This window comes from Erinaceus europaeus, chromosome 18, assembly GCF_950295315.1.
Source record: "Erinaceus europaeus chromosome 18, mEriEur2.1, whole genome shotgun sequence".
NCBI lineage: Eukaryota > Metazoa > Chordata > Mammalia > Eulipotyphla > Erinaceidae > Erinaceus > Erinaceus europaeus.
The window spans coordinates 52,768,700-52,785,197 of record NC_080179.1 but is presented as its reverse complement, the minus strand read 5'-3'; the positions used below and the strand labels follow the sequence as shown (position 1 = coordinate 52,785,197).

Genomic DNA, 16,498 nt, shown 5'->3' with positions numbered 1-16,498 from the left:
TGGGAGACTCCATGACTGCATGATTCCACTGCTACTTCTTTTGGTTTTTGCTGACAGAGAGCTAAAGGGAGGAAGACATTACAGCACTCTTCCATTGCTTGTGAAGTTCTTTATCACTTCCATGCAGGTTCTCCCAAGTGGTGGCTAAGGGGCTCAAAGTCCCTTAGCTTTGCATGGTAAAATGTGCACTCCACTGAATGGACCACCTTCTACCCCTTGCTTATAATATTTTTGATAGTTACTTTTATGTCTTGAAATCTTTCTTCTCATTCCTTTTCCCCTACCCCATTTTGGAGAAATAATATTAGTCAAACATCTTCAAAATTATACCTTGCTGCTATCCTGCTAGACAAAATTTACCCTCATTCCATTGAAAACTGTACGTAGGTGTTGGTAAGGCAGTAGCACTGCCCACTCTACAAACAGTATAGTCTCAAGATGGATCCCTTATTGGTAAGTCATAGAAATAATCAGCTGCTTTAAGATGTGTCATTATCTACTTTTATGATTTCTTCTTTGTGTAACCTCAGACAAAACAAGGTCACATAATACAGTTATCTAGATCAGGGCTTATGTAGAATTGGATCTCTAAGGAAGCTTGACTGAGGTCCTTTGGGGTTGAATGTGCCAACAATATGTCCTGGTCACTAATGCATCACTCTAGCAGACATCAGTGAAATTCTGTTTTATGGTGACAGAGGTTATATGCTTAAGTAACACACCATTTAGCTATACAGTGTGGCAAAAACTGCCTCAGTTTCTTCATTATGAATGAGGGGACCTATATCATGCATTTTAGGCCTTTGGTAAATAGACAATACTTTGTATTTCTTCTGATATAGTTTAACTTTTCTTTCTAACTATGGATACATTTAATTTCTAAATACAAAACAGAGATAACTTTAACAGAACCCAAGACCAGAAATATAGCTAAAATCAGGATTCTGATTGATATAATCCCTTATCAATCAAAATATATATGGTACTATATGCATGTCTGGAGTTTACATAATACCTCCTTGGGTACAGATCTGGTCATTTGCTTGTTGGTATAATAAAAGTGCATTAATATACAGTCAAGATCACTGAAAATTTTTTTCACACTATGAACAGCAGAACTGAGTAGCTGTGACAAAAATATATAGTCCCCAAAGTCTAACTCATGTGTGTTTTGGCAGCAAAGACTAACATAATGGCTCTTTTGAGCATGCCTCTCAGAACCACCTAGTAGACTCATTAAAATCCAGAGTTTTAAACCCCACCGAGTTTCTGATTCAGCAAGTCTGGGGTGAAGCCCAGACACCTGCATTTATGTCAAGTTCTATCTAGTTGTTGATCATATCATCTGGGGACCAATATTGTAAGACCCATGAAACTAGGCATTAGAGTTGGTAAGTTGTACTGGTGTTACAAATTCTAATGGGAAAGAATGGGCACTTATTGTACACAGACTGTTATCCAATTGCCAAAACAGGATAGAGAGTAGAGGGAAGCAGATCTTCAGGTACCTCTTTATTACTTTGTATATATATATCTCCCAGGTACCAGTGCTATAGGTATTTAGCTCATGCTATACACTTATTCAGTGAGCTCTATGAATAAGGTGTCTATAAAACAGTCCCTCTATATGTGAGTGTGCAGGAATCCTGTAAATCTACAGTGCCCAAGGCAAAATACTCCTTATGCACAGTCAGCAGGTACCAACTTGTAGCTGTATAGCTGTATAATTACTGAATTCCAAGAGAACATGTTGCAATTAATCCAGTATCACTTCTCTATGATAGTATCAACTACTGAGTTCTGGCAACTAGTTGTTGGGAGACAAGGCTAGCAATATTGAACAGGCTATTTATATATATATATAATTATTATTTTAATACACTTACCCATTCTCTCCCTCATATCCTCTTTAGCAGATTTGTTAACTGGTTCAGCAAGGGACTGTTACAGAGAAAGTCACTTGGTGTAAAACAGAAAAGGTAGAGTCAGATCTGCAGTAGCAAATGGAATACACGTGAGCCACTAGAGTTCTCTTTACCTTTTTTTCCCCTCTGCTAGGTCTTCATTGTGGCTTCCTGTCAGCTCCTGATGGACCAGTTATTTTTTCATATAGGGAGTGAGAGGCAGAGAGGGAGAAAGAGACAGAGAGGAGGAGAGACACCTTCACCACTTGTGAAGCTTCCTCCTTTGGATGATGCTCCTATGTATTTTCTGGAAGCTCAAATATGGGTTTTCATACATGGAAAAATGTGTTCTCTACTAGATGAGCTATCTTCTTGTTTTAAAAATTCAGTTATAAATGAAGAAGACTGTACTCTTCTTACCATGAGCTTTAAGATACTAATTTCGTGAGTGAGGTCTTGCTTACGTTGCTACTCTGGAACATTCTCTTCCTACAGTCACAAAACTAGGAGGATGAAGAGGCCAGGGAGATTTGTGGTCTTGACTTGACAAGGAGTTGGTTCTCTTTAAGATGAGCTCGAGTTCTTTGGAAGGGAGCTCTGGAGAGATGGTCAGGAAAGGTTGAAATCCTCTTTACCCACTTGTTGCTGTTCTCTTCATCTTTGGAATGTGGGTCCTCCAGAGACAGGGAAAAACAGCTGTCCTGTAAGCTCCACAGGGAGTCACTATCCCAACACATGTCTGCTTGGAAATGGCTTAGTCACTCTGGCCATTTATGAAATGTGATAGCACCTAAGAGCCTGTTAGATCACAGCCCAATGACAGAAGAATCAAGGATGAGAACTCCTTTTTTCAGCCCAAAGGGAACTTCTTGCTTTGGGCTTGTTTCTTCCTGTGGGACCTGGGAAGAACCCCACAGAAGGTCGAGACCCCACATAAAGTACAAAGGCAAGTTAAATGCCCAGATGTTACAAAATCTTTATTTTGTCCCTTGTCTCTTTGGAGGGCTCCTACTTTTCCTGCAAGATTTAGTTTTTAAAAAAATTTTATTTATTTATTTATTTTCCCTTTTGTTGCCCTTGTTGTTTTTTTATTGTTGTTGTAGTTATTATTGTTGTTATTGATGTCATTGTTGTTGGATGGGACAGAGAGAAATGGTGAGAGGAGGGGAAGACAGAGAGGTGGAGAGAAAGATAGACACCTGCAGACCTGTTTCACCACCTGTGAAGTGACTCCCCTACAGGTGGGGAGTTGGGAGCTTGAACTGGGATCCTTACACAGGCACCACGTATGCCAGAGTGATGCTATCACTTTCTCATCCCCCCATCTCTTTCTCTCTTTTTTAGTCTTTCTCTCCCCCTCCCTCTCTGTTTCTATTAAGATGAAGAAAAACAAAAAGAGCACTTGGAATACTGGAGTCGTCATGAAGGTACCAAGCTTCAGTGATGATCTTGCTGGGAAAAAAAAAAGAAAAAGTAAAAGAAAGAATCTATGTTACTTTTTAGGAAGATGGACTCAGGAAGCCATGAACATTATTTATTTATTTATTTATTTATTTATTTTGAAGCCCACATATACATTCTCCATTTAATTGAATCTACACTATACAAATTTATTGTTATTCTTTGAATTTACATTCCTAGTAAAATAATGTATCTATTTATAGTCTACTACTACATATTTTCCTCAATGTTCTGAGTGTTTATTTAAGGCTTATTTATTTGATAGGACAGAAAGAAACTGAGAGGGAAAGGACAGAGAGAGAGAGAGAGAGGGAGAGGGAGTAGAGAGAGAGAGAGAGACCTGCAGCACTGCTTCACTGCATGTGAAGTCCTCCTGCCCCTAGGTGGGGTATGGGGGCTTGAACCCAGGTCCTTGCGTATGAGAACTTGTGTGCTCAACCCAGTGCACCACTGCCCAGCCTCATGTTCTGAGTGTTTTTGTATAAGTTCAATATGAAAATAATGGGGAAGGGGGAAGTAGAAACTGTTGCCTACACGCTGGGGCTCAGTGCCTGTACTATGAATCCACTGCTCCTGGTGGCTACTTTTTTTTTTTCCTATTGTTGCTGCTATTGTTGTTTGATAGGACAGAGAGAAATTGAAAGAGGGGAAGACAGAGAGGGGAGGTAGACAGACACCTGCAGACTTGCTTCACCAATTGTGAAGTGACTCACCTGCAGGTGAGGACCCCAGGGCTTGAACAAGTATCCGTGAGTGAGTCCTTGCTGCTCACTACGCACTTAAACCAGTACACTCTGCCCGGCTCCCTGCCTACACTCTTTATTCATCTTCAGTGTCAGTTTGTTGCGGTAATATTAATTTCCAGGATTGTTGTCACAAGGGAACATCCTTCAACAAAGAAAGCTGTAGTTTGCTTTGCGACCACATGTCCTCCACCCTTACTCTACTGAGTTTATTCCACAAAAAAACACTGTTAATTCCTCTGTAACCTCTCTTTGGCTATTTATTTTGTGTTCTAGTAAGTCATTTTAACTTTTTTTCCCCCTCCAGATCACTGTTCAGTTCTGGATGATAGTCCTGCTGGGGACTGAACCTGGGAATTCAGAATCTCAGGCAGGAAAATAATTTGCATAACCACTATGCTATCTGTGAGCTCTGTTTAAATATTTTATTAATTTTTTATTATGTCTTCTATAGTTTAAATAACACATAAACCTATAATTACTAGAAATATGTAGTGAGTCTGAATATTTAGAGCCTCTCTCCTCTGATACTATCAGATGATGTCACAGATTAAGTTGATGTTCCAGTTTTCAGAATGAACTATAGATAGCATTAGATATTATGTGATATGGCATAAATTCTGTCAAAGTTTTTTTTTTTTATCTCCAAAGCTTTAGCACTCTGGGATTGCCCCGACCAGTGGGGCGGTGAACAGGGGCTAGGAACCTAAAGACCTGGAATGACAGGGACAAGAGACACGAAAGAGCAACAGCAAGACAGGTTTCTGATCAAGCTCCAAAATTTTATTGTGTTCACAGGCATTATAAGGCTTTGGGAAGGGGGGGAATGCTGGAGGAGGAGGAGGGGGAGCAAACTTCAAAGTGGAATGTTCCTTGCAACAAACAATGGCCGAAACCATGTTTGTTACCACAACTATGTGTTGTCTCACTTGATTACTGATAAATGGTTTAACTGAGGGGAAATGGCCTGCTCAGGGGGGAAATAAAACTTGTCTTGATTCCATTGTTTCAAAGCTTATCAAGAAGAGAAATGGTTCCTGGCATCTCATCCCTTCGTTATAATTTAACTTGAGGCAGGAAATCGGGGATGAGGGGCAGAGACCTTAACAGCAGGTTTGGTGGGCATAACCAGAAGGGGAAAGTATTGACCCGATTCCTCCCACGGGGTGAATGTAAAACCAATCTTCCCGCATCTTATAAGGCTCTCGGTGTCTTTTTGGGGAGGGGAGGCAGAGCCACAGTTTCCAGGGAAACAATTTTTGTTGCTGACACCAACCTCCATGCAAATCAGGTTTGCTTCACGGGGGACTCAGAGGCGGACAATAGGGTCCTCCCCCTGCAGTGCTTTGCCTTGCACCCCTTACTGGTGTCCTTTCCCTGCCAAGGTTGGATGTCTCCATGCATAATTCTGAGTTTTATGCCATCCGAAAGGGAGGTCTGTCATCCTCAGGTTCAGCCAGGCCTCTATCAGCCAAATCAAGTCTGTGATAATGTATTTGCAAAGGTTTTGATGCCAAGAAGTCAATCTGCCATTTTATAAAATCAGTAATCTTATTAAAAATAAAGGGTCTTAAGGTAATCATTAACAAAAGACTAATTGGGGGTCCCATAAGGGGCATCAAAGTGTCCTAGCGCACCACCAGCAAGTCTAAGGGAAGCAGTCAGTGGATGTGATGTCCAGGGTAAGAAACACAGCATGTCTGGTCCTCTGGTGGTGAAATTTTTCTTCTTCATAGAGGGTCAGCTGTGTAACAAGCAAAACTAGGAGGCAAGGACCAGGTAGAGAAGAATAGACATGAAAATATAGGATGGTGTTGTACCAAAACACAGAGGAGGTACATACACATTAGGTGAGGTTCCTTGAACATGAGGAATATTTTGAGAAAAGTGAGCAGTCAATAAACATGCAAAGATGAAGTCAGCAGTGGTAGGTCAGCAGAAAGAGAAGACTTGGATAGGCTGGTGTGGTTAGCTGGAGTATATACTGCCATGGCGTCCTTTGTGGTAAGGACTTGCCAACAGGGACTCTGTGGATTTTGCAAGAGCAATAATGTCATCCACCATAATAAAATGAAAACAAACATGGACATCCAGTGTTGAAAAAGAGAAAAAGAATATGTCTCTGTGACTGGAAAAGTGGGTGGCTTTGTCAATGAGATACAATAAATGGACAATTCGAATTTTTGTAAATATAAAAAAGGCTTAGTATAGTTACTTCATTGACACTTTAGCCAACTGAATACTGGGGGGTGCATTCTCCTTTTTTTTTTTTATTAATTAAGCTTAAGGGTTTTAGTTTTTCTTGTTTGAGCTGTAGCCCACATAAATTTGGAAAAAATACCAACTGAGAAAAAAAAATGTTTTTGTTTACTAAACATGGGCAGGTGAATTACATCAATCTGCCAGAGAGCATTGGCTTTTATCAGTGGAGATTAATCTTAAAAGTCTGAGTAGCAGGATCTTAATTAAACAATGCAGGAGCCAGTAAAGTGCTCTCACTATGGCAGGTCAAGTGTTACAATTTTAGGAGGCTTGTAAAAAAATGAGAAAAAATTTTAGGATATGAGTGACTTTAGGAGTCATCACACACCCATAAATAAAAAATGAAAAATGTTTAGTTTTAAATCTTACCATATGAGCAGTCAGTTCTTTATGTGCAGATGTACCTATAATTATTTACTTAGGGAGAGAACTTGTACCAACTTAATTGATGATCTAATGGTTAGAATTGGCTTGAGTTCTTTCATATGATTTTAGAAGGCTCTTTATTAGAATATACCAATATGTTATAGAAAGTCAATACCTAATGTGTTGACATGATAAAATGTTTACCATTTTTTAGCATTATTTTAAACTATTAGACAGTTTAAGCACACTATTATACCTTTAGTTTACTAAGATCTTTACTCATCACAAGGCTATCATGAGTAAGCATAGATATAAAACTCTTAATAGATTTTGCTCTTTAGAACTCTAATATGGCAACTTAAAAGGCTAAAACAAAACCTCATAGCTTAAATGTTCAAAATATTAATTTTGTTAAATCAGGATTTGTCAAAACAAATCTATCAGACCAGAAGCACCATGTATTACCTTAATTTATCAAGAATAAACCTCTGGCAGTGTCTTAAAACAAACCAGATAATTTTTAAAAGCAGAAAGATATAAAGAGGAAAACCAGAGCAAAAGCCTCTGGCATGTAAATAATTAACATAACCATTGTGTTATCTTTTACTAACCCAAGCCAGTCTTAAACAATTTTAAGTAAAATGTTAAACTTTGTTTGTTAGGATCTTTGTTTATCACAAAGCTATCACACCCTTAGGGCAGCTATGAACAAGGGTGGGTACACAACTTAATTGATCTTTCACTTTGATTTGGATAGGTAACTTAAAAAGCTAAAATAAACCTCATAGTTGAAATGTTCAAAATAAATTTTTACTGTTAATATTTCTTTTAGATGACCATTTCACACTAAATAATTTTGTTGTATCACATCTGCCAAATGAAAATTTTTTATCAGGCCAGGAATAGCATGTTTAACCCTTTTTTTCCTGGCAAGGCCACTGCTCTACACTGACTGGGGTATTAGAAAGCCAGTTCAAACATGGAATTAACAAATTAACAAACAGTGGCAGTTGGTATTGGGGTGCTGGTAATATTTAGAATTTTTACAAGAGTGAGAGAGACTGCAGAGGCATTTTACCACTCCTAGAGATCTCAGAAAATCTTTTAACTAATGAATTGATGCTGATATTAGCTATCAGAAGGACGAAACTGTCCTATATTTTACTCTGGTAAAGGTGTGCCAACTCTATGAGTCAGGATCTTTAAAACCACATTTAGCTTAACTAAATCTTATTTAAAACTTAAAACAACCTTTAGTTACTTAGGGGTTAACACACATTAATGAAAACAAGGTTAGCACAGACTTAAAACAGACATTCTTGGTGAAAAGAAAAATTTTCCCTTTGAAAAGCAGCTCTGGTGTTTGGATTCCTAATTCACCGACTCTCCATACCCCCCAGAAGGGGCGTTTGTGGCTAGGGAATGATTGACTTCAGTCTTTGCCAATCTGTGGAGCAGTAGCTCTGTGCCATGATTCGCTGCACGGACAGAACAGGCGGGCTTAGTTTACCACCGCGCAGAGAAAAATCTTTGAAATTCTTTTTCTGGGCTAAGGTACATTTTACAGTTTTAAAGAAACAATTCATTAAATTTCTATCAAAAGTGTGTACAGGTTCTCTGATTAATAGCTTTTAAGTTAAAGAGAACGTCTTGTTGACTGATTTCATTCTTTCTCTAAATAGCTTGCTAGCCAGATAAGATCTCACTCAGAATTGGTTTAACGCTTTCTGAGAGCTCTGGAGGAAGCCAGAGGGAAAAACCTGGATTTTTTTTTTTTGGCTTGCTAGTTTAAAGATAATGCCAAATCAAGAGCCCACAGTTCTTTAACTAATTGTAAATGCTCTCACTTTTTTTAAAATTAATTTTATAAGGGAAGCTGTTTTTTTGTTTTTTGTGCTAGTTGCGGGGGGGTCTTCAGGGTTTTCTATTTCTATAGAAGCTTCATGTGCAGGGTCACTTTGAGTCTGGCTCCGAGTAACAGGGAAAGCCAAAACCGGTTTTGATTTGGATGGTTTAGTTTTAGTTTTAGGGATTGGGTTTAGGTTTTTTGGTGAGGGTAAAAATGTAAGTTCTTCTGTAACTGCATCTATTTCTTTCATTAATTGAAGCTGCTCTTTCCGGTCAGCATGGACCTTGCGGAGGGTGAAAATTTCTGTAAGGGCTCCTGAGCGTGCCCGCCTGACAGAAGGATTGTCAAGGAGAGGGTCAGGCTGGAGAGCGGGGGCATGAATGTAAGGAGGGGGATTAAAGGGAGGAGGACACCAATCAGGATTGTGGTATTTGACAGCCTCTTTTTCTAGCAAAGCCTCATCCTCCGCGGGAAGTGCTTCAGGAGAGGGGGCGTTTTGTAAAACTGGATAGAGGCAGGGGAAAGAATGTTGGGTTTTATCCTCATGTGAATTAGCAATAGGAGGGTCAATGGAGGGAACTTTAGTGAGTGAGGTGGGACCTATAGGGAGGGGGACAGAGCTTTTACTTTCATCGGGTGCTGGGAGGCTTTTATTTTGACTGGGTACTGGGGGATCAAGATCAATAATCACAGAAGGGCATGGGGATGGGGTCTTTGTCCTGGACGGCGGACGTGAAAGTTGCAGGAGGACCTTTTCACCCTCTGTAATAAGGTTTTTAATATCAGGGTGGTTATTATAAATTTTTAAGATATCATTAATTAAATTCCAGTAACAAAAGGCAGAAACAGGTAAACATTCAGGACCAAAAGACTGATAGTGATCATTAAGACAGTCACCAATTCTCCTCCAACGTTTCTCATCTATAGTGCCTTCCTGGGGGAACCAGGGGCAAATATTTCCAATATAGTCTAAAGACTTCTTTAATTCTTTCTTTTTAACCCTAGTTCCTTGTGTCTTGAGTGACTCCTTGAGTCCTTTAATGAATAAATCTTGTTTGCTAAATTCATGTCCCATGGTTTTGCTTACCTCAGTCACTGTGACACTCCTTCAGATGCGACTCACAGTCGGGTAGTTCCGTGGTGATCTCTGCGAGTCTTTGTGTTACTCCCTCAGCCGCGGTGACTCAGTGAATTCGGATAGGCCTATCCTCTCTATCAGCGGAGTTCCTAGGTCCAGAAGGCTTCTTTGCCCCACATTCGGGCGCCAGATGCCCCGACCAGGTGGGCGGTGAACAGGGGCTAGGAACCTAAAGACCTGGAATGACAGGGACAAGAGACATGAAAGAACGACAGCAAGACAGGTTTCTGATCAAGCTCCAAAATTTTATTGTGTTCACAGGCATTATAAGGCTTTGGGAAGGGGGGGAATGCTGGAGGAGGAGGAGGGGGAGCAAACTTCAAAGTGGAATGTTTCTTGCAACAAACAATGGCCGAAACCATGTTTGTTACCACAACTATGTGTTGTCTCACTTGATTACTGATAAATGGTTTAACTGAGGGGAAATGGCCTGCTCAGGGGGGAAATAAAACTTGTCTCGAGGGATTCCATTGTTTCAAAGCTTATCAAGCAGAGAAATGGTTCCTGGCATGGGATGATTTTTAGAGATAGAGACAGAGAAGGAGGGAGAGGGAGAGAGAGAGGAAGAGAGAGAGAGAGAGGAAGAGAGAAAGAGATTAACTACAGCACCAAAACTCCCTCTGATCTAGAGACAGAGAAGGAGGGAGAGGGAGAGGGAGAGAGAGAGAGGAAGAGAGAGAGAGAGGAAGAGAGAGAGATTAACTACAGCACCAAAACTCCCTCTGATCTAGTGGGGTCTGGCTCAAACCTGGGTCACTTATAAGGCAAAGCTGTGCACTATCCATTTTGCTGACCTTGTGTTAAGCTTTTAAATTTATTTCCTTTCACTCAATCAAGATTCAAACTCCAAGACTGCAAAGATGAAATTGGAACCAGAAGTAAAATTTAGATGTTAGTCAAACAACTCATCAACTCTTCTGTGAAATGTCATAATCTTGACAAAAACTTAATACTTATTTAGTGTAAAACCCTCTTAATGCATAGTGTGGATTGACAGTGAGAAAAAATTCTTCTTGGGCAATTGATTATTCCATAGTAATACATATAATAGATAATAATAGAACTAACCTTTAGGGTTGTGGAAGGGCTGATTTGGACAACATGTGCACAATCCAGGCTAGAACCAGGTCCCCACTCCTTCGAAGAAAGGTTTGATGCTGTGGTCTCTTTCACATCTCTCTATACCTCTCTGTCTCTATCTTGGAAGGAAGGAAGGAAGGAAGGAAGGAAAGAAAGAAGGAAAGAAGGGAGGAAGGAAGGGAGGGAGGGAAGGAGAGAGAAGGCTTACATTTAATTTTTTTGTCTTTTTTTTTTGCCTCCAGAGTTATCACTGAGGCTTGGGGCTCGGTGCCTACACTACGAATCCACTGCTCCTAGAGGCCATTTATTGTCCTAGTTGTTGTTATTGTTGCCATTACTGTTGTTGTTGGATAGGACAGAGAGAAATGGAGAGAGGAGGGGAAGACAGAGGGGGAGAGAAAGATAGACACCTGCAGACCTGCTTCACCACTTGGGAAGTGACCCTCCCCCCTGCAGGTGGGGAACTGGGGGCTCAAACTGGGATCCCTGAGCCCATCCTTGTGCTTTGCACCCTATGTGCTTACCTGGCTGTGCTACCACCTGCCACCCCCCCATACATTTAAATTTAATAGTCAGGCATTCAAGAAATGGCGACTTGGAAGGATTTTATTTTTCTCATATATTGTGAAGCCTGGATCTAGTCAGTCCACAATCAGAAGGGCAACTAGAAAATATTATAGGAGATCCAGACTTCCATCTCCCTGGTGTGTCACCCTTAGTACAGGCTTATCTCATAGCACAAGATAGCTGCTATTCTCTAACCATCGCACAACTGTCCCATCTGCATGCCTGATGGGAAGAAGAGAATGGGCAAGAAATGAAAAAAACATACTAGCTGGGCCAACTTTTTCTTTTTTCTTTTTTTTTTGCCTCCAGCATTATCTCTGGGGCTTGGTGCCTGTACTATGAACCCACTGCTCCTGGAGGCCATTTTCCCCCCATTTTTCCCTTGTTGTATTTACTATTATTGTTGTTGTTGGATAGGACAGAGAGAAATGGAGAGAGGAGGGGAAGACGGAGGAGGAGAAAAAGATAGACACCTGTAGACCTGCTTCATTGCTTGTGAAGTGGACTCCCCTGCAGGTGGGGAACTGGGGGATTGAACAGGGATCCTTATGCTGGTCCTTGTGCTTTGCACCACATGAACTTAGCCCACTGCACTAGCACCCGGACCCCGTGCACCTGCCTTTTAATGAAATTTTCGAACACACTTATCTTTTAATTGCCGCCCAGCTCTTTGTCATGTATTTACCAAAGAATGCTAAGGTAACTGAGAAAGTCAGTCATATTTGGGAGGTAGAGGGGTATTTAGTGTCTATGAGTAGAAGGATACAGACACATGTCTTGGCAATGGTTTACTGCTCCCAGCTCATCTAGTCACTCTGGTTACTTTTCCAGTGGTGTAGGATTGATGAAGACATAGATGGACTCATCACTCACTACACAGCTTGGATCACCTGACTCTGGGAGGCCTTACAGGTCAAATTATACATCAGGCCTTGGAAGAAACTGGGAATTGTATCTTTGGGTCTCTTGTTACTTTTCCGCTTGTATCATATTTCATCTGCGAGCTCAAAATCCTACAAATTGAAAGCTCACTCAATATCTCAATAGATGGCTGTGGGACCAAGGCTTTTTTCTAGAACCACCTGACCTCCACTTGGCCAGAAAGGGATTTACATCCTTATAGTAACAAGCAAGAAAAATAAAAATATCCAGGGGAGGGACTGCTCTTACTTCTGGACAAATGCAAAAATAGGATAGATTCTTTTGGAGATCACCAAATCACTGGTTATCTTTCCTGTAATCATAGACTGCTGCTAGAATGTAGGTAGAGGAACAGTACTTTTTATTATAAAGACACAATTTTAGCATAGCAAAAAGAAATTAAACCAGACATATAGGGATAGAACTTAATTTTTAGCCACAATTTAATATAAATCATAAGTGAAAGAGTCATAGACTTTTGCATTATTTGGGGGTGGGAGATAATTCCATGCAGAAACTCTACACTTATTCACACATTTACTATAGATAGTAATAGTCTAAGACCTTTTTACAACTGAGGAAACTAATTTTTTGCCCATTTTATTGGATAAGACAGAGTAATTGAGAGAGGAGAGGAAGATTGAGAGGGGGAGAGAAAGACACCTGCAGACCTGCTTCACCGCTTGTGAAGCGACGCCCCTGCATTTGGGGAGCCAGGAGCTCAAACCCTTGCTCCATTCCTTGTGCTTCACACTATATGCACTTAACCTGGTGTGACACCGCCTTGAAGAAATTAAGTGTTAAGGAGTAATTGTTTTGGGAAGGGCTAGAAGGGGTGGGGGCCGAGTCTAAACTACCTCTTCATCTTGCATTTTTCCCGATACACTATAAAAACCTCACAACACACTTTCAGCCTTTTGAATAAAACAGGAGTAGGTTGTAGTTGGGGAGAATTAACAACAACAAAAAAAACTCATGAACTCTTGTAGGAAAGCAGACATTTGCAGTTTTACTGTTATCCAGAAGGTGGCGCCAGAGAGCTAGGAATCGGTTCAAAAGCACCTACCTACCTGTGACAGGAAGGGATCTCAGGGAGATCCCAATATCTCCAGGGTCTGAGGATTCTTGTGTATTCAGGGATCTCCGGGGGGTGGGGGGGTGTTGATAGGGCTGAAACCTGCAGCCTTCAGAGAATCAAAATGAGACATGAAGCAAGAGGTGTTTGGGAAGGTGAACAGATTCCATTCATTGTTAAATGCAATTTACATTTGGTATGCATGTAAGATTTTTTTTTGTAGATGTATTTATAATTGTTATCAAAATAGTAGTGCCTTGAGTTCATGCAGACAATTTAAAGGTCTTTTAAAGTTGAGGCATTCTGAGGCCTGCTGGTGAAGAAAAGAGCAAAACAACTTCATTCTGTTAGAATTTAGACCTCCCTAGGAAATTGCCACAGAGATCCCATTACCTGAATATTTCATCCCTAAAGAAAAAAAAATGGGTAGCAGATGTAGGCTCTACAAAAAGAGTGGCTCTCTTTTTCAAGAAGAAAAAAGAAAAAGGATACAAAAAGTACCCAGTTCCAAAGTTTGTTTATTTACTTATTTAATTTAGTTTTTAGTGGCCAACTTATAGCTTTCTTTTTTAAAAATTATCTTTATTGGGAAGTGGAACACCTAGGATGGAATTAGAGAATACTATGAAAGGAAAGGTCTCACCTGAGTGATGAAGCTGAAGGGTTGTCATTCCCCACCTGAAGTCTCTGGTCACAGTCTGAAGTGAAGCATGCTGGGGTGGCACTCATTGCGTTGATTAGGTTGCGATCCGTGGATGCAATATTATTTGATTTGAATTGAGAGCATCATGCAGAAAAGTGGGCCCCACCCTAAAGTTCCAGGACTGGGGGAAATATAGGCTCTATAGTGGAAATGTGAGGTTCCTGTTGTCTTAGGGTTCAAGAAGATAATAGATAGTTATTGTTATCATCACATTATTTGGTGATGGGGTTAACTTTGGAAAGTCCCTTTGATAGGGTTTTGGGTATAATACCCAGCATCTTGTATATAGCTGTGCTACCGGTTGCTTCTGTTCTCCCTGGTCTAGGCTTTTGGGAGAGACAACATATCAAAGATAGCCTATCTATTAAAAAGTCTCAGTCTGTGTTTTAAGAAGTTCTAGACATATGATCAATTTTTCGCCTCTCATATTAATTAAATAGTGGTTTATATGTTTACACTTTAATAGGATTATACATAAACACCACTACCACCACCAAAAGACTGTGTCCCATGCCCACCACCCACCCCCTTCCCCCCACCCCCCACCGTGCCAGGAAGCCCAATGGCCACCCTCCCCTTCACCACAGGGTTTTTACATTGGTGCCCTGCTTTTGATTTAATCAGATCCTGCTGCAATTGGGTTTGTTTCATCAAAGATGTCCTTGGGGTTTAGGTGGGAAAGTGTTTCACCAATGTTTTCCTCTAAATATTTGATAGTTTCAGGTCTGACATCCAGGTCTTTGATCCATTTGGAGTTGATTTTTGTTTCTGATGAGATAAGGTGGTTCAGTTTCATTCTTCTGCATGTTACAACCCAGTTTTCCCAGCACCATTTATTGAAGAGAGCCTCCTTCTTCCATTTAATACTTTGGGCCCCCTTATCAAAGATAAGATGTCCATAGGTGTGGGGGTTTAGATCTGGGCTTTCAATTCTGTTCCACTGGTCTGTGTGCCTATTTTTGTTCCAGTACCCAAACCTAGATATAGTCCAGGTCCCCTGAGATAGAGCATAGGTTCACCTGTGCCCATAAACCAGGGAAAAAATATATACCTGAAAGCAGAAGTACACAAGAGCATGCAGGGAACACTTCATCTGCACTATTCCAGTCTTTAGGTCCATGATTGTTCAACAATTTGTTTGGCTTTGTATGTTAACTCTCTTTTCAGCCACTGTTGTATGCTTTACATTGGGTTCTAGTTCTCCCCCGCCAAGAGAATTAGATCAGTCCAGTTAATTTCGCGGGCCCGCTTGGCCCCGCCCCTAGGGACCCCGCCAGAGTTCGGGAGTTCCAGAGTTAGAGTTTGGAGGGTTCCTGAGTGGCAGAGTAAGGGAGAGTGCTTGCGCTGCCGCAAAGAGACAGCCGAGTTCTGTTTGGTGATTAGTTTGTCTTAGTTTATGAATCGTTGTTCCTGAATAAAGAAATATAGCTTCCCTGCCCAGCCGTTGTCTCCGCGTCTCTGTTACCCGCCCGTGAAGCTAGCCCGCCCAGCCAGAGCCCGCCGAAATTTTAACAAGCCACCAGGTTCCAGATGCCAGCAATATGCTGAATAGACTTCCCTGGACAGACGACCCCATCAATGTGTACTGGATCTCCACTTCCTCAGAGACCCACCCTACTAGGGAAAGAGAGAGGCAGACTGGGAGTATGGATCGACCAGTCAACGCCCATGTTCAGCGGGGAAGCAATTACAGAAGCCAGACCTTCCACCCTCTGCAGCCCACAATGACCCTGGATCCATGCTCCCAGAGGGATAGAGAATGGGAAGGCTATCAGGGGAGGGGATGGGATATGGAGATCGGGTTATGGGAATTGTGCAGAATTGTACCCCTCTTATTCTATGGTTTTGTTAATGTCTCCTTTCTTAAATAAAAAATAAAATAAAATAAAATAAAATATCTTTATTTATTTATTGGATAGAGACAGACAGAAATTGAGAAGGAAGGGAGTGCTAGAGAAGGGAGAGAGACAGTGTGCACCCAACCAGGTGCACCACAACCCAGTCCCAAAGATTTTTTTTTTTATTTTAACCAGAACACTCATCAGCTCTGGTTTATGGTATTGCTTATGGTGTTTCAGGAGGATTGAACCTGGGACTTTGGAGCCTCAGGCATTAAAGTCTGTTTGCATAACCATAATGCTATCTACCCCCACAAGGTCAATTTATATAAAGGTGCTATCGTAACTGCTCTTTAAAATCCCTATCAGCAAAAATACAAGAGGTCCTTCTTATCATTATACTAACAGTCCATCTCACATAGTACAGGGCTTGTGTCAGGACTATCTGTGACCCAAAGGGAACATCCCCTTTGATTTCCCAAATCCTCACAAGTGCCAGTTTCATAGTAGAGCCAGATCAGTCTCAGTGACTGTGTAAGTATTGCAGGTTCTCAGGGGCTGGGTGGTGGCACCTCCGGTTAAACACACATA

General features: G+C 41.0%; 2 long non-coding RNA genes across 2 annotated transcripts in view; both read left to right on the top strand.

Annotated features, from left to right (window-relative positions):
• Positions 1-16,498, top strand: part of LOC132534332 (uncharacterized) — a 95,869-nt gene that overhangs the window by 27,457 nt on the left and 51,914 nt on the right. The gene's annotated exons all lie outside the window — the stretch shown is intronic.
• LOC132534331 (uncharacterized) lies at positions 1,942-15,798 on the top strand. The gene is made up of 3 exons (XR_009546059.1): positions 1,942-2,014; positions 3,284-3,331; positions 15,586-15,798. It is a non-coding gene; the product is annotated as an uncharacterized LOC132534331 (long non-coding RNA).